This window comes from Thermobia domestica, chromosome 8 (assembly GCF_964235325.1).
Source record: "Thermobia domestica chromosome 8, izTheDome1.hap1.1, whole genome shotgun sequence".
NCBI classification, from domain to species: domain Eukaryota; kingdom Metazoa; phylum Arthropoda; class Insecta; order Zygentoma; family Lepismatidae; genus Thermobia; species Thermobia domestica.
In genome coordinates, this window is record NC_137461.1 from 162365246 (window position 1) to 162385154 (window position 19909).

The window sequence follows — 19909 nt, forward strand, 5'->3', positions numbered from 1 at the left end:
TTTCTAAATATGAATTCAATCAATTTTATGAATACTGACGAATTTTTACTTAATCACTGATATTCGTTAAGAACGGAAAATTTTCCGGAAAAATATAGAAGAAAATTTTCCACCTCACATCTTGACTAAACTACGATGTAGGAATAAGTGGAGTATGTTTTTGTGAATCGGAAAATTTTCCGGAAAATTTTCATTGTACAGGACACAATTTTTCGATTTATGAAAAATTGTTCCACTAGTTCCTACATCATATTGAAAATTGTCTGGGCCATGAAAATTTTCAGATTCTTTAAACGATCGTTCACTTTTTAACGTTTCTATATATAAATTAAATCAATTTTATGAATACTGACGAATTGTTACTTAATCAATGATATTCGTTAAGAACGGAAAATTTTCCGGAAAAATATAGAAGAAAATTTTCCACCTCACATCTTGACTAAACAACGATGTAAGAATAAGTGGAATATGTTTTTGTGAATTCGGAAAATTTTCATCACTGCTTACCACTAATGTTGTCTACCTTTATTTGCAATGCAATGTGTTACTAAAAAGCAAATCAAATAACATTCCTCGCCATTTACGCCCCGAACTCGAAATACGTGATTTACAGTTCTCTGTGTTAGGCGAAAGCACATTTATTATATTATTCTTTCAAATAACACGTTTCACAAGTTACTTCACTTTCAATGTGTAATTTCATATCATCACTAACAATCATCTTGTTCCGATACGAAAATAACCCCCTCCTGCAAAAAAAAAAAAAAAAAAAAAAAAAAGCCTGACCGCAGCGAAAGGGCATGAACCTTCTTTATGCGATTAATCGGGTCCAATATTTCAATAAGTCTCTGCACACAAATATTTCAGTAAAAGAGGAAAAGTTATTCAAACTTTCTAAATACCTATTTATGGTCGAAATTTGGTTCTCTTGGAAATTTTGGAGAGTTTGAAGGGCCGCCATTTTGAACATTTTCATCTGATTATTCTGGTTAACGAAATCCTCAAGATATTTCAACATTTAATGTTTGTGCCAAGTTTCGTCTCAATCCGCTGAAAATTAGGGTGGTTATGGCATTCAGAAATAGCGTTATATATATATATATACAGATAGATAGATAAATAGAGACACAGAAGGAGAGAGAAGTGTTTTGCTCTCTTCTCGCTCCTGTGGTGCGTCAGAGCTAACCCGGGCCCCTTTGCAAAACGTATTGACCAGCCTAACCTAAACACAAACCTCCTACTTGCTAACGTAGAAACGTGGTCGGGAGGTGTAAGGCATGTAGAAATTGTATTTTTAATTACCATGAGTATGGTCTACTTCCATGTTTTTCTTTTTTACTTTTTGCAGCTACATCGGAACGTTCAATTTTTATTCTTTACTATTTGCAAATGGCGTTTACATTCAAAATATGAGGAATTTTGGTGGCATTTGTTCGGATATTCTTCTCTTTTGAAATAAAGAAAAGAATAAAAGCAATACGCAAAGACAAAAAGTATTATCAGTACTAAACATTACCAATAATAATTGCTACGAAAGACTAAATACGACCTCTTTTACCATCTCTCATGAGCTGCATGTATTATTAACAAAAATTTTTAAAAAAGTCCTCACCGAAGATTCGAACTGGCGACCTTTGCATTTGTAAGCCAGCACCTTAACCACTACACCAAGATCATGGCATGTTGATCGTTTAGTTGTCGGTGTATTTGTTGTATTTGTGTTTTATGTTCCCACTTCAACAATTTTTACTCTTTTTTTCTAAGTTTAACAGCTGTTTCTGGCTTTCTCTTTTGGTGTCGTCCTTTATTTACATTATGCACTGTTCGTATTCACAGCTTGTGTCCCTCTACAATGTCTTATTCAGATTAAACTTTTCTTTTTGCCCCTCAGTAAACATTTGATTGATTTAATTCTCATACTCTCCACGGATGGAGAGCAGGAATGCCAGACTCGAAAAATAGGTGTACATTTACTTTCCTGACAGATAATACATTCATTACACCTAATTCACCTGATCCAATATGCACATTGAATCAGTTTCCTTATTGAAATGAAATGAAATCTTTCAGTTTTACGTTCCACGGTTATGCCGGTTAGGCTAAAGGGGGCGGTGATTATGAGAAATGAATGGAATGGTGGAATGAAGAAACTGGGAGGAAACGGGAGAACCCCGAGACAGCCCACGAGCACGATATTTGTCCACCACAAAGTCCACACGGCGCGATCTGGGATCGAACCAGGGACTCAAAGCACAGAAGGTGAACGCTCTACCGCTGAGCCCCCCCCCCCCCCCCCGAGTTTCCTAATTGAAGTCTTTATCTCAGAATGTCTATCTAGAACTGAAATAAACGAAGTGTTCAAAATACTTTGGGCTAGTTTTTCTTTTAAAGAACAAGAAGTTAAGCGTTAACAAGACGCAACAAAAGTTATATTCTGGCTAATATACAGCATACTACGAGATCACGGCCACAGAATTTGCCCAAATTTTTGTGTGTAATTAAATTCTAAACAATGAAGACTGTTCCGGATGCAATTACGTGTTTAGTCTTATAAATACATTTACTCAAACATTAGATTTTATTAACGCTGAGTAAGCTAATCTTTATGTATGTATACGTGCTATGTATACGTACATGACTGATTTCTAGTAAATATTTCACATGAATTTATTGTTGATTTAATGGAAAGCAAATCCAATAATTTAACGAATATTTGTTCTCTACTTCTACAGGGAATCATATTTTTACAATTAATTTTATCATCTCTAAAAGAAGAAATTACAACTGCTCTTCACTTCTGTAAATAATTCCATGTGCATGGTTAATGTGTTTCATGAATTTCTGTTTTTATTTTATTTTATTTTTGTTTCAAATTAGGCTACAGTTTGCCCGTAACTAGTCCTTGTCGCACATAAATTTCATTCTCGAACTTAAATTAATTCCATTCTAAAGAAACATCTAGGTTGTTTAGTAATTTATTAGAAAGGCAATAAGGCGAGTATTAAAACATACGAAACCGAACTATTATAATCAAGTAAAAACAGATGAGGACATTTTTTCGAGTTACCCGATGTTTGAAAGAGCAATTAAACGAATTTTGGCGAAATACTATTACTTTTACACTCTTTGCTGACACTGTTTTTTTCTTTTGTTAACATTTCCCTGTGTAAAATGGCAAAGTCATGCTGTACTTGAGAATTTGTTCAATAAATAAATAAATAATATCGAAACACGAATACTCTTCTTTTAAAATTAACTTCTATAGTTTTACAATTTGCAATTAAATTTAGTAAAAAAAAAATAATAATAATAATAAAATCAACTGCAGTTTATTTTAAAACATTACTTCCCAAGAGTGGCTATTTTTTTTATCTATAGCACGTAAGATGTGAGAAATTTACAACCAAGTATTTCCTTTGTTTTTGACAGAACTATTCGATCGAATCGCTATATCTAAAATAAATAGAAATGAAGATATTCACCTTAAACTGAGAAGTATGAACTGCTGGATTTATTCACTTCTGCAACTTCTATGCACAGATGAATTCAAGTATAGAAAATCCAGTAAAATCTTGTACAATGTTACTCACGAAGAGTATATATCTTCTGATTCATGTTCATGCCCAAAACAATTGGTACAGCTAAGGCTAAAATGAAAATAACAAACAACGATAATTTAATATTCTAAGAATAGCATACACTGCTAATCACAAATTAACATGGTTACTTGTAAATACAGTAAATATGAAGATATTCACTTTTGCTTCTCCAAATTTTTATGGATCGTTCAATTTATATATCTTTAAACGTGGAATTTTCGTTTCAAGACTTAAATAAGGGGACAGTATTTTGGTAGAGAAAGGGAGTATAAAAATTAAATTGTCACGCTCATGAATTCTATCATTCTACTTACAGATTTGTGATTCCTGAATATTACTTGTAATTCCGAACTTCTAATTCTCTGTCGATGTCTTGGTCACAGAGAATAAAAACGGAAAGAAAAATCAAAACACCAAAGAATAAAATGGAACGGACTTACCAAGGGAAGAGCCGTGTTTGAATACACGTTCTCAAGTTCAATATTCACACGTCAAATGGTGGTGATGCAAGTTGCAATATGGTGAGGTCGATTTGTGCACTTTTTCTTCTCTAGCGAAAGATTGCAAGCTCGTGATGGTATTTTTATTGCTATGCCAATGCTGCTCGAATTTAGTAATTACTGCTTCCCATTCATCATTTCATCATCCCTTGTCTAAATTTAATTTTGGTTTTCTTAAATGAATACATTTTCAAACACGAGTCTCTCTACTTCATTTCTGGCCCTCAATAAAATTTTTTAATCTTCTATCTTCTGTTGAGTTTCTTTTATATGTTTCGATAGACTTGACACCAGGCTTCTAGCTTTTGACTCCCTGATATCCTCCTTGACACGGACCTTCAGATTTCTTTTGGTTTTATATGTAACTCTGAAGGTAACAGCATTTTATTTCACAGATACCCAATTTTTCACTGAAATCCGTGTAGTAACTCTTCTTAAATTGGGTAATGTTCTTTCCTAAGGTTTTGGGAGGTTTCAAAGCTGTACGTAAACCGTATTGAGTATAGATCTTATTCAATCCTGTTGTTTAATGTGGGACAAATAGTCAATTCTACTCATTTTATGTTTTTCGTATTGGTTTCAGATCTATCAAAACGTAAATCCCTTTTAACCTGGCTATACCAATTAATTAATAAGGGGATTGGATACCCATTCATTCAATAAATGGTCAATCAATATCTGTAAGTCTGTTTCCAGAGAGGTAAGTCGAATGGTACACAAAAAGAAAGTTCTTCTAAATATCTGCTTTGGTACTTCCAGAATGAGTAATTTAAAATGTATGATGTGCTGTGTGCCGGCTGTAGGCTTGTGGTGGACACTACTAATGAACTTATGAACTTCTTATACTAAAATCTAAATAGGTAAGACTAGTTTGCTTTTCTTTCTCAACTGTGCATCTCAAATTACTATGGATGGCATTCAATTTATTTAGTACAAAATCAAGCTGTGAATTATCCTAGTAGAAGGAAAGTACGTCGTCTACATGTCTATAATAGCGTACCGTGCTGTTCTTTCAGAATATTAACTTATTCAAAAACTAATTGCAAAGGAAAGGATGGGTATATGTTGACTATGTCTCCTGACACCATTTTAATGTTATTGGTACTAACTAAATTGCATATCTATTGTTTTACTTCAAAGTTGTTTTCCACACAATATGTAAGGGAAATATTCAAATCTTTCAAATAATTGACAAATTATTTAGACAACTTGTACGTAGGATGATGATGTTCTGAGATAATAGATCTAACAGGGACGTTTACAGTATGTATCTTTGACAGGCCATAAATTATGGGTAATCCAGGATTGTTTGGATTATACTAGTGGAATCGACTAAATACGTGATTCGACAATGTTTTATTAATATTACACAACCTTTTGCAAAGGGTTGGATTCTGACCTAATATATGAGCTCCATTGCACATTATTCCTTCCTTGGTATGATGACATATTTTGTTCCATTTGTCATATTGGTTTATAAAGGTTGACAAAGGGAACAAATAAGTCATAAGTGGCTAGTCATGTGTATGAAATTTCATAAGCACTTCTGGCCTCAAACGGATTGATGAAGAAATGTTTTGCTCGTGTCTACCATACCACTAGGTTAACAGAGTTGCCAACCTAATGTAAAGATATGTTATTTTAAAAAGGCACTACGTCAGATTATTAACATTTCAAATCTACATGTCAAACGAAGACTTATATCGCATTTAGTATTCAGTGCTGCAAACTAAGAACGCTTAGTATCACAAAAATCCAAACTTATGTGACCTCTACAGCAATAATAACGCAAATGAAATCGGTAGCTCAATATATATTTCAAGAACTTTAATATTTAATTCTATTCTCAAGATACAATGGATCTTGAATGAATAGGAGCTCCTTCGTGGCTAAACGGTTAGCGTGCACGCCTTTGGCATGGGAGACCCGGGTTCGATTCCAGCGGGAGCTCATGTGGTTCAGATTCCACGTTAATAAGTAGATCTCGTCTCATATAACCTCGCTGTTGAAAGGGACGTTAAACTCAAAATTAACTTAACTCGAATGAATAGGAACAAAGTTACAAAGAATTGAAGATTTAACTTTTTTCAAAAGCCTTTATTTCGAAAATCTACTTTGATAAGTACCCAGGGTTTGCCCAAGTGGGCCCAGCCCGAAAAAACCCAGCGGGTTTTTTCGGATTGAACCCGCCTGAAAAAAACCACCTGGGTTTTTGATCTTTCTGTTAGTATATTATTGGTACAACTAAGGTGAATACATTGAAAGTTATTTTTATCAGATTTTGAACTTTCTTTGGGCGAATTATATGCTTTCATGTTAAGGTAGTCAACAACATTCAACATAAGACCTTTATAAAGTTCTGAATGCACTGAATGAATGAATTTAAAAAACTCAGCTTGAAATAATTATAGAACAAATTAATGTGTGGATTATGCTTATAGTCTATTTGAAGTAAAATAAACAATTTTGTAATTTAGAAAATACTTCCCGTGAATAGTGTGCTTCCTGACTCGGCGCCGCCGAGGGACGTTATCCCCCATACGTTGACAGGTTTAAGATCATAGGTGCCGGTATTAACAGTAAATATGTAAGTACATTAGTAAAACTATTAGTATTATTTCTTACCTTTCACGGTAATAACAGTATTCAGTAAAATTTGGTTTTCCAACAACAGTTCAGTTCAGTCATTTGTTGCTACCCTTCAAATAAGCATTATGTAGAATCAACACTAGCAATAGCGTTAAAATTCGTGTCAAAATTAAGAAGCTTGATGCTCGGAGCTCCCAAGACTACGTAACGCTTACTATTTTAACTGCTGAATTCAAACTTCAGTATTAATGGAAGTTTTGATGTACAGCAAAGCAAGCTGCATTTTCAAGGAAAACCCGTCGTGAAAGAAGTGTTCGGTAATTTCCCGCAATTGAACCCACAAGGCATCGGAAGTGAATACTTCAACAATAAAACTATTTATTTTACGCTGGAAGAAATTTAATTTCATTTATGACATTTTGAAACATTCACTTTAATAAAATATGAATTATAGGCCTATCTTTATTAATTGTTTAAAATTAACCGCTTAACTTACAACCATGAATTATTACGGTTTTTTTTTTCTTTTTTTCGTCCTAAAATTATGATCACGAATATATTCGTGCAAAGAAAAAAGATCTGAATATAAATTTAAACGGCGATTCCTTGTGTTCGCCGTACGCGGCTGAGTATATGGGTGTTCGCTATGTGGGTAAGATCAAGGGCGCCGATTTCTCTGTAAATTGGAAGGGGGGGGGGGGAGCTCAGACGCAGAAGGTGTATGTATGAGAATGTTAAGACAAATTGCATTAAATTATGCCAAATATTGTATATTAATAAATACACTAGGGGGCTCACATGAGCTTGGGAGGGCAGGGCCGGCGCCCTTGGTTAAGATTCATTTACCTATTTTTGGCTAATATTTTGCTTTGGAGGCCAATGCTTATTGACGAAATGACGGAACTGAAATACCATATCTACATTGTACCGAGAAATCATTTGTCTATTATTTCTCTGATTTTTTTTTTTTTTTTTTCAAAAATAATATAAAAATTCGTAGTGGATTGAATGGAATATCTACTTATACTGTACTTATTTTTCCCACTGTTTCCTTTTCTCAAGATTCCAGTGTAATTTGGTAATGTTTATTGTGGAACGCACATATTCGGGATTTTAATATTTCTTGCGGGAAAATTTAAATCTCAATTTTGATTAGCTTGTAGTTCAAATAAATTGAACGAACTGAATAAAATATTTTAAAAGATTCGTTGTCGCTTCGTGTACACAAAAAGTGTTCGAAAAGTAAGATTAAGAATAAGATACATCTGCTTTTATTACGAACGAATATACTCGTGGTTTTAAAATCGGTGATTTTTAAGTGCCTAATTCGGGCCTAAATTTTATACAGTTTTAATAATGTTTGCTTCCACGTACCTCTACCTTCAACGTACAAAAAACTTTTGCGAAGAAAATTACAGGTTAAGCGGTTAATTTTCAGGAAAGAACCGCCTTGCAACAAGTGTTCGGGAAATTCCCGTAATTGAACGCACAAAGCACCGGAACTGAACTTCAACAATAAAACCATTCATTTTACGTTGAAAAATATTTATTTCATATAATACATTTTGATGAATTATCTCTTAAATTAATATAGCTATTTGGTATTCATATTTGGCGAACGTCACAGGTTCCTGGGATGACTCGATCTACATTTGTTCGTTTGTGTGCCTGTACCACACAGTGTTCAACTTTTGGTCTTGTAAATTTCAGGATATAAGCTGGAGACACTCAATTTTCTGTATAGATTTTTTTCGGCATACCAACGTAAAATTACAAAATGGCGCCCTTTCTTTCTTTTCTTTTTTTTTCAAAATAGTGGATGTCCACGCTACAAAGAGCAGTTTTCGGTCTTTCAAGTTAAAATTTTCAAAGTAGAAGCACGAGAGATTAAATTAGCTGTATATATTTTGGAGGCATAAAATTTTAAAATGGCGGCCATTATTCAAAATAGCAGGTATCCATGCTACAGGGTGCAATTTTCGGACTTCTTAAGTTGAAATTTTGATGGTAGAAGCACAAGACATTCTAAATTTGCTGTATAGATTTTTTCGGATATCCAATAATAAATTTCAAAATTGCGGGCTTTTTCTTTCAAAACAGCAGTGAATAGAAAATTGTTACAAGTTGAGACAATGACAGTCTTGAAATGTAAATAATATTTTAACATTTTTACCCCAAACACATAGAAATATTTCGAAAAAAAAAAAAAAAAAAACAAATTAAACCCGAAAATACCCACATGGGCCCATGTGGGTTGGGTTTTTTCAAACTGTGTAAGTACCCCATCTAAACACAGAGATTGTTTCAATACATGCAAGGATCATAATGCAGTTGCCAGCAATTTGATATTTCAAACCGTTCTAGATATACGGTAAACACTGGTAAAGTTTGCAACACTGTACAAAATTATGTAATTCCGAGGACTTGTCGTAATTACACTTGTTAAAAACTATTGTTGCGATGTTACTGAAGCAAAAGAAAGCAACAACTGTTTTAAGAAATTCCCAAAAATACGCCATTTTAAGCAATATAGCAAATTTTATCATTTTTCTCATATCTCCGTAACGGTTTGAAATATCGAAATGCTATAAACACCACCACGGTCATCATGTTTATTAATAGATGTATTTAGTTGAGAACCTTTTCGAAACAAAGTCCTCTGAAAAAAGTTAAATTTTTAATTCTTTATAGCTTTGTTTCTACTTGTTCCAAATACGTCATATGATGATCGTAGTATTAGACGCTTAAGGCACTTTGGATATGCGTTGCGCCATCCGTCGCACTTGCGTTGTTAGTGTAAAAGCCTCCATATTTTGGTTGTTTTTTAACGTCTGTGATACTTTAATGCTCACAGTTTGTAACATTGCATAAAAGTATTATCGTTTCATATGTAGATTTAAAATATGTAATAACCTGACATAATGCATTTAAAAAAATACATGATGTTGGGTTGGCAATACTGTTAATTTCGTTGTATTGTAGTCTATATCAAACTATGTCACCCTATTGGTCTTTTCATGGTACGAAATTTCAGTGTGTTCCATTTATTAGTTGAAAAGTTACAAGGACATATCAAAATACATGATTCACGCTATCTATCTATCTATCTATCTATCTATCTATCTATCTATATATATATATATATATATATATATATATATATATAAAACAGGTGAGATTTAAGTCGCTATTCAGAATTGTTTATAGCATTTTCAATACTTAACCACTGTTCATGAAACAAAAAGAATTTTGTTCCTTTCCGATAATTTACTAGACAATATTTCATTTTTGTCATTGCAGGTATAGGGCAGACCATGACTCAACGTCTAACCTTGACTGAGCAGGCTCAGTTGGCATCCTGGTACAAACTACGGGGTACAAGTGTAGAGATGCTGGCGAAATGTGAAAGGACCTCGTGCCTCGGCAGATTCAAAGACTATAAGAAATTGCCATTCGAAGCTAATGAATGCAGGTTCTGTAGCTTAGGAGACGTGTTCGCCCCCTCAACATCCAATACGGACAAAAATGTGCAAATGATTCAAAATCCTCAGACATCACAAAGCAGGGTTTGCCCAAGTGGGCCTAGCCCAAAAAAAAAAAAAAATGTTGGGCACTCTCGGGTTGGACCCATTTGAGAAAAACCACATTAAAACCCACTTTTTTTTTTTTTTTTTTTTTTTTTTTTTTTTTTTTTTTTTTTTTTTTTTTTTTTTTTTTTACTATATTATTGGTACAACTAAAATGATCACATTGAAAGTGATTTTTATTAGATTTTGGACTTTTCTTGGGCGACGTACATTCTTTCATGTTAAGGTATACAACATTCAACGTAAGACCTTTATAAAGTTCTGAATGCACTAAATAAATAAATAAATAAATAAATAAACTTACCTTAGCTTGAGCTAATTATAGAACAAATTAATGTATGGATTGTGCTTATAGCCTATTTGAAGTAAAACATTCAATTTTATATCTTAGAAAATACTCTCCGTGAATAGTGTGCTCGCCGACTCGGCGACGCTGAGAGACGTTATCCCTCATACGACTGACGGGTTTAAGGCCATAGGTACTGGTACTACCAGTAAATATGTAAATACATCAGTAAAACTAATATTATTTCTTACTTTTGATGGTAACATATTCTTCAGTAAAATCTCGTTTTCCAACAACAACAGTTTAGTTCAGTCATTTGTTGCTACTCTTCAAATAGAAATGAAATGAAATCTTTAAATTTTACGTCCCACGGTTATGCCGGTTAGGCTAAAGGAGACGGTGATGATGAGTAATGAATGAAATGGTGGAATGAAGAAAGTGGGAGGAAACGGGAGAACCCCGAGAAAACCCACGCACACGGTGTTTGTCCACCACAAAGTTCACTTGGCGGGGGCTGGGATCGAACCCGGGACTCTTCAAATAGAATCAACCACTATTAGCGTAAAAGTTCTTGACAAATTTAAGAAGCTTAATCCCCGGAATTCCGAAGATTTAGGATTTAGATGTCTGGGCTTCCAGCAATGATGGCCATTTAGCCCGTCATGTATGAGGGATGACGTCCCTCGGCGAGCACTTTCCTGGGAAAGGAAAGGAAGGAAGTGGCCTGGGACATATAAGTTTGATACCACCCCGGCACTTGCCTGGTGTGAATGAGGAAAACCCAGGAAAACCTCATTCAGGATATCTGGCCTGAAAAAGCGTTTTACTCTTTTCTCGACCGAGTGGCGCCACTGGGAATCGAATACGAGACTGCTCAAACCGAAGGTTGGCGACTATGCTACGCGGAGTAACAGAGTTACGAAGACGCTTACTATTAAATGCTGAATTCAAACTTTAGTGGAAGTTTCGATGTACAGAAGGCTGCATTTTCGGGAAAAACCCGTCGTGAAAGGTGATCGGGAAATTCCCGCAACTGAACGCACAACGCATCGGAAGGTGCCTTTCATCTCAATTTAGGCAGAGCATGTACCATCAGCATCTCAGATATTGTGGAAACTTTTTTTTATAGCAACTAGACATGTTTTTAAGAGACCCATATTCTTTTGTTTTGTCGAAAAAAAATTTCCCGCCAAGTAATGGGCCATCAAAGACGGGGAGTATAATTTATGAAGTGTAGAAGACATGGAAAATGGTCAACTTCGGAGCCCCATTATTCAGCTATGGAGACAGGTAGAGTTATAATTCTTGTTGTGGTATATACATAAGGATATAAATAAACTATATTTTATTATAGTTTGGTTTGCGCATGCGTATCTTCTTGTACATAAATTAACAAATGAACGTCAGTTTATCTGAAAAGTCGAAGTTTGCGAATTTTTTTCGGGCACTTCCAGTTCGAATTTTAAAATTCTGTTTTCAAGGTTGGTAAGACCTAGTTACCTGCTTTCCACAAAAAAAAAAAAAAAAAAAAAAAAGTATCGCTTCTGTTAGCAACATTGGAAACAATAAAAGTGCAATGATTTGATGATGGTTGTGGTTCACATTAATTAAATGAAGAATAAAAGGTTTTCCTGACTGGTTTTTTATTATTTTGATCAAAAAAGCTCTCTGGAATACTAAAATGAGCCTCCCCCTACTCCTCCATTTTCTCAAACCAAAGAAATCTGAGATGGAAATTACGATTACGAAACACACAAATTTTAAGTTTACTTAAAATGGCCATCCAATAAATTCTGATGATCTATAAAAATTCTGAACTATTACCTCAGTGATGATTTAGAATGCTCCAGGCAAAGTCTCAATTAAGTGCGATCTCATTACAGTGATCAAAAAAGGACAAAAAGTTAAAGAAAAAAATTGAAACATTTTCTTACGCGTTCCATCAAAGAAATTTACCGACTTTTTAAACAGAACAATCCAAACATAAGAATGGGTCACTCGGAATTTTATAGTATTCGACTAAATAGTTGTCCGCAACCTGCGAGGGAAGTTTGTGTGTGTGTGTGGATTGTGCAAATTTTAAGTTAGCTGGTAATGCGTTGCAACAAATCTAAGGTGCAACTTCTATTAAAGCTGTCATGAGTGACCTATTTCCTTTAGTAGTATGATCCGTAGAAAATGACAGCTGTCTTCTTCAAGTGTAACGATATTGTCGTATCAACTTTTAAATCAACCCTCGTATTTTCCAACGTCAGTTCTTGAAAGCAATGCGTAGCCAGCCAGAATTCGCAGAAGACCGTAACATCGGAATTTTTTACTCAAAAGGTGCCTCATTCTTCAAGACAGCTCTGCATCTCCGGTCAGGCCTAATTTGGTAAGGAATTTGTTTGTCTCCTCACTGACACCCACGCAGAATAGACTCCACGCAACTGCTCTGAATTGTACGTGATAATGTGATTTTTGTCCATAATTATCAACTTTTTACATTAATGGGTGCATCAATATTTCCAATGTATTTTCAATTGGAAGATAATTAATTCATTATTCCTTATTATTGGAACAGTGAAGTGAAAATTAAACATTTTATATGAACTGTACTTTGTTCTTGTAGTATATTCCTGCGCTGTATAACAGGCAAGAAAGTGACGCTAACAACAGGCGCGGGGGAGTGCTCTCCAAAACCTCACGGCAACAAAATCTAACGCAACCGCACTCCCAAAGGATTCTAGCAACTCGCACAAATGAAACCTAAAAGGAAGAAATATTTTTATAAAAGATACTTTAACGAAAACTCTAGTGTTGGAAAATATTAAGCAAACATGGCAGGGTTGGCTGGTTTAAACCTTGGTTTTAACCAGCTCGTTTTTTCACAGAAAACTGGTTTAAACCAAAAAAAGAAAGAAGCTTTAAATCGTGTGAGATTCATGGTGACGTTTCCATATCAAACCATCCGCATTACGTTTATCTACTTTTCACATTTTAATCAAGGGGTCCCGTGTTCAATTCTCGATCGAACCACAACCCATCTTTCAAGTGTAAACCAAGTAGCGATTCGAGGTGTCCCTTTAAGCTAAAGTCTTCTCCGTAGTAACCTTGGTATTTCATAAGGATGTTAAGCCTAAACATACGAAGTGAAACCAAATTAAATATTTCTATTGAATCACTGCCTGTTGTTTTATAAAGAAGTAAGGTTGTTTAAATATATTGATAGAAATTGGCAAAATTTATGAATTGCCTATGTAGCTTCCAACATCAACTTGGATTTGACTTTAATTTTATTGAATGATATCTACATGCCAAATTTGTAATTTAATACCTCAGTTCTGGCGTAGTGATTATGATACGTTGACCTTAAAATTTTGCATACAAATACATTTAAAGTAATAACAGGATTTTCCCAATGGCTAAGGCGGGAGTTTCTCGATTTATATATAATTATGGTATAATGTTTTTACTTGTGTAACTGTTTATCTTTTTGTCCTTCTGAAATGACTCGACAATTATGTTAACAAGTAGGCCTATGTAAAGATCACTACAACGTATTTTTATCAGGAGTCCTTCGTGAGTGAGTCGGCAATCGCATTTGTGACCAGTTAGTCCCGGTTCTGGAGAGGCGGTTTGGATTCCGCTTTAAGCTTATGTGACCCCTTCCAGCATAACCTTGTTGTTGCATAATAGCACCAAAGCGAAACAAACTCATTTCTGTTCATATCTAATATAAATACATAGAGTAAATTATAAACCGGGTTTAAAGCAAAAAAAACCTGGTTTTTTGGTTTTTTAAATAAAAACCACGGTTTTTGCCAACCCTGAAACATGGTATCAGTGATACGATAGAAAAGGAGAGTGCTTCTAAAAATCTCGTCGCGTCAACATGTGAGGACTACGCACTCTCAACAAACTTTATCATCCAACCTAACTGAAGTTTAAAATCACAAAAGTATAATTAAAATTTATGCTACTAGGATCCTGATGCTGGAAGATACTAAGAATCAGGGTTGGCTGGTTTACACCTTGGTTTAAACCAGCTGGTTTTTTCAAAAAAAACCAACTGGTTTAAAACCAACAAACGAAAAATGTTGGTAAAATTGTAACTATTCGTAAAATCTTGATGAACACACATTTGTGGGTCATTACGTTTCACTCCCATATATTATTCGTAATATATTCAGACCTAAATTCCCCATTCTTTACTCAAAGAGATTATATTACTAAAGCAACATTTTTTTATGTAACTTTATAGATGTTTCTTTTGTGATCTTTTTTATAGTTTATTATTATTGTTATGCAACCAAAGGAAAATTATAAACATTGCTTCGTTTTAATAATGTTTTAGTTTTAATACTGATAAAATACTGTACATCGAAATGCCGTACTTTTTGGGGGAGGGGGTCATACAAACCCCACGAGAGGCATTTATTGAAATAACATGAATCTTTGGTAACTATTTATGTATAAATGAGTCAGAGCCAAAATGGCTCTGACCCATTTAAATAATTCGTATCTTTATTCATTCTCAAATAATTCGTATCTTTATTCTCTTTTCTTATGATATGCAAAGTATGTCGTTATATTTCTTTAACTTGGACTAATACAAGTCGTAGTAAACTGACTTGGACTAAATTAGTTCTTCTGTACTCTGTAGTACTTTGAAATTGTCCATATGTAATTAATTCTGTATAATGGATCCACTTGTGCAATTGTTTATCTTTTTGTCCTTTTGTACTAATGACTCTTGACGCTTATATTAACAAATATGTAAAGATCAGTCAACGTATTTTTACCAGGAGTCCTTCGTGAGTGAGTCGGCAGACGTATCGCATTTGTGGCCAATTAGTCCCGGTTTCGAGTTCAAATGGAGGACAATTTCTCTTGGATGTAAGTCGAGAAGCGGTTTGGATTCCGATTTAAGCTTATGTGACCCCTTTCAGTATAACCCTGTTGTTCCATACTAACACTAAGGCGAAACTAGCTTACTTCTGTCCATATGTGATATAAATACATAGAACAAATTATTTAAACCAAAAAAAGTTTTTTTTTTTTTTTTGTTTTCTCAATAAAAACCATGGTTTTTGCCAACCCTGCTAAGAATAATCGTATTTGTGTCACGATGGAAATGAAGTGTTTCTGAAATGAACTCCACAATCATCATGAAACTTACCACAATCGTACGATCGTGAAATTCGTATATTTTATCGGTATCGTTCCATGTTCGTCCGAAAGAATTTCATTGGGCCACTCTCGTTACATTTGATATGTTGGTTACAATTCTTAAGTGCTATTGTGGTGTTATACATGCATGTATGTTTTATTTTCGTGAAAGTTAAATTAAATATAAAATATTTTGTACATAATCCTTTACTAATTTTGAAGTAATCTCCAAAAAATATCACAATGTGCGATAATTAGTTGTGTGTCTGTTTTTAGCCGGTGAAAGAAAAGCATCATTTCAAATATGTGTATAGTTTAAACCAGGATTAGATTCCAGTTAAAGTGTGCAGTGCAAATATTTTTTCTCTCGATAACCATCTGGCGTTAACTATGCGCATCGTTACCGCCCCGAGCTTTCTTTTGCAGGTGTTGGTAAGTTTGCATTATGCATGACTCAAAAGTGACGGTGGGTATACAGCGTATATTCTCAATCTCTCAAAACGCCCGAACCTAAAGACCGTAGGAGTGGATTTCTTTCGTCATTACTGGTATTTCAGTTCATTAGCCTTCAGTAATTAATTTTATAAGCTCTTCGAAAAACAAAAATAGTTGAACAAGTGAAACCATTATACAGATTTACATATGGACAATTTCAAAATACTGCAGAGTACAGAAGGTGCACGGAAGGTGAGAAGTTGCTGTTCTTAACTATTACTATTAGGGAAGCCCATATCTCCCAAATGGGTTAATGTTTTATCTGAGGGCATAAATTCTCCAAGCTCAACACGGCAATGCTTTATGTTGTATACGATATTATATATTTCAATACTTACAATCAAACGTATGATATTATACAATTTATATTAAGAATTACATGATTTAAAAGTAAAACCATTATAAACACTCATTTAGTTAGACACTGAAGAGATTATGCTATTAGGCAGATTTGTTGGCAGTTATGTCATTATTGAAGAGTTCGATATGGTAGACTGCTTTGGTTTTATTCTCCTTTCAAAATAATTTACTTATTATGCTTCTGCAGAGCTCTGCTGAAGAGATACTTACATACTAAACAATATCCTCTCTCAAATAATTTTCAATATTTTCTACGCCATCACAAACCGTGGACCCCGACATAAAATTCGTACAGCTTGCGCTAAGTTGGATCCTGTTTTGGCCTGTTTAGCCACTGCAGCAAATTACACAATATTCTATCTCCTTCCTTGCGGATAATGAAGTCCAATTCAGGAAGGGGATCATTCCGTTGATATTTGCTCAACGTAACGCAAATTTAACGATTATGTGGTAGTGGGCCAACAGGGGAAGGTTCTAGAACACAGGACCCCCGCTATAGGTTAGTAGCAAGGTTGGTTCCTTTCTGTACCAAAGTTTATAATTCATTTGTATAGTATTGGCTAACGAGTGTCAACGAGTGAAGGCGGATTAGAGCCCCGCAGGACTCGTTGTTTTCTGTCTTTATTACAGCTAAATGGGAAGGGGGACCTATGTTCTAGAACCTTGCCGGCTAACAGTTTTAATTGCATTATTTCCGCCACGTCCCCGTCTGCAAATTTTTCGAAAACTGTTGCGGAATGTGCACCCTCATCTGTAGAATTTTGAAATTAAAATCCATTCGTTTTCAATCTGTTAATCATTATATTCATAAAATACGGCTGAAATGCTCATTTTACGCAAGGATGTGAAGAAATTTAGGTGATCATATTACAGGATGATTTTTTTTAAACACGGATTTCATTTGGTTCTAGAATTTCTAACTGAAGCCCGATTTTCATGTGGTTTGTGGCAAATGATCAAGGAAGGATAGGAGTTCTATGGAACTAAGTTTACTGGTTTAAATTCATCCGGGGTAATATCGGCCACGCCTCAAGGAAAGCAGCAAATATTCGCCCGTGTACCTTACAATTGGAATGAGGTACGATGCGGTAAGGAGATTTGAGTTATCTTCGTTAGATGGCAACATCGCTAAATAGACGCAGGAAACTGACTCGTTATATCGGGATTGTGCTGTACAGTAATGCCATATCTAGCGCCTTAGTGCTAGATCTAGCATAATTCACACGCATTTAGCATCTAGCATCTTGACTTTAGCATCTTGGCCAAATCTAGCTTAATTTCATTCTTCCCTCTGGAGAACAGAAAAAGAACGAAAATTTGGATGGTTCAACGACCGGGAATTATATCTTTTAGTTGAAGCGATGGTTGGAGCAATAAAACCAGTTAGTTAGTTTTATTATTGTCAACTGACACCTGAGTGTGTGGTTATCTGGGATGTCTCCGTCCCTTCTCACTTTACAATTTGAGAGAGGAGGGGGTATAAGTATCAGGGGACCACTAGTAATACACCGTTAAAAGAAATGCTTCAGTGCTTGTCGGAAGAGACATGTTTTGTATATGTTCCTCAAAATGTTATCCATTCATAAAATATAAATTCCTCCTTCCTCCCCTGATTCTCTTTCCAATATAGAGAACTGATTGTTTAAATGAAGAAAGAACCCTGAACATTCCCCGAAAATGCTAAAAGAAATTATGCGTGCGACAAATGGATGAATCAAATAATGCAGATACATAGGAAGATGACGAAGTTTGTGTGAAGATAACAGTGCTTGATGCAGCGCAGTCCACCATATGTGAATACATTTGATGTCAAGGGCGGATCCAGGGGAGGAGATCGGGGCGATCGCCCTCTCCTCCAGAAGAGGAGAACCTTTTTATTTTATATATAAATAAAACCCATCCCCGAGTTTGACGCTCTTAAAGTAGCTCTAAGTACCTGTATTACAACCCACCGTCCCCCCCAGAAGTTCGTCCTGGATCCGCCCCTGTTTGAAGTATTCGTATTTATGCAGGCCTATGTGGATGTATGTATGTGCTTGTTTCTGAATATTTATATAAAAGTGTGTCTTCTAATTGTTATATAAATATTCACTGGACTAAGTGAAAACATGAAATGGATTTGATGGCTGCCAAATTCATGCCATCTTGGTAAGTCATTATTTTTTAATATTTAGTAATATTAAATTAGATTATACTTTAGCGTCGCTTTCAGAAGCAAAGCTCTACAAGACGTGAACCTACAGATTAACGTCGGATTTGAAACACACGAGCTTCTACCGGGAATCAAAACCCGTTTACGAAAGACGCATACGCTAAGCACATAGCAACGAGGAGCTCAACATTTAGTAGTCTGTATATTAATTAAATTGTAAAATTACATTTGTATAGTGTAACTTGTACTAGTATAATCTTAATCATGTAAAGCCTTCGCTAGGTACGTTATTTTGTTTTAAAAAAGAAAGCTTATCTCTTGTATTTCCGTCTCCGGTTGGACTGCGGGATTATAGAAATCGAATGAGGTGTTCTTATATATATTTCATAATATGCGTGTTTGGTAAGAATGCCCCCCCCCCTGGCTCACGAAAATGTATACGTAATATAGCAATCACGTATATTAAAAACCAGACGTACTATAGCAACCATTGAGATGCCCCCTAGAAAATTTTGTTCGGGCGACCATGTCTTGAGGTAAACTAACTCTCAATTTAGTGGTAACGATGTGAATGTATTCTAAGTCTACTGATTTTCCCAAGAAATTTAAATTTTGTAAAAATATTATTGTGAATAGTGAGGATAGCATTTTTTAAATTCCATCGATAAAAGAGATTTATTATTATTATTATTATTATTATTATTATTATTATTATTATTATTATTATTATTATTATTATTATTATTATTATTATTATTATTATTATTTTCACCAGGTCTGTAATCTTCCGGCACGAAAACTCTGAAGTTTCCACAAATGTTTTGCCAGACTGTTACAAGGCAATCTTTTTGAGAAAGGAGATCTTCAAGAGTGTTATTTAGGGGTAATTCCTGTAGGGGCGGATGTCTAAAATTAGTTCGGAAAGACAATTTGAAAATCTGGCATAATTTGCAAAAATCTAGCATAATTCAGGAACGTGTTTGGCATCATCATGAGTCGCGAGTGTGGAAACGCTGGTGCCGTACAGTTCTGTGCTACTGTGTGAACGTGAACATGATCTTGACACAGTGAGAATGGTGTACTCTTTGAAGCAACATAAGTTTATCGTTAAAAGTTTTTGGAGAACAGAATCTGTTGTAACTACCAAAGGACATTTAGAAACAAATTTGCCTCACGTTCTGCTTCAGACA

General features: G+C 34.8%; 1 protein-coding gene across 1 annotated transcript in view; it reads right to left on the reverse strand.

Annotated features, from left to right (window-relative positions):
- Window positions 1-16936, reverse strand: part of mRNA-cap (RNA guanylyltransferase and 5'-phosphatase mRNA capping enzyme) — a 106171-nt gene extending 89235 nt beyond the window's left edge. Inside the window, exons 1-2 of the mRNA XM_081769214.1 lie at window positions 16778-16936; window positions 3483-3647 (exon numbers count right to left, since the gene is read on the reverse strand). The gene's annotated coding sequence lies outside the window, so the exon portion shown is untranslated. The remainder of the gene's footprint in view (window positions 1-3482; window positions 3648-16777) is intronic.
- Between the last annotated feature and the right edge of the window lie 2973 nt (window positions 16937-19909).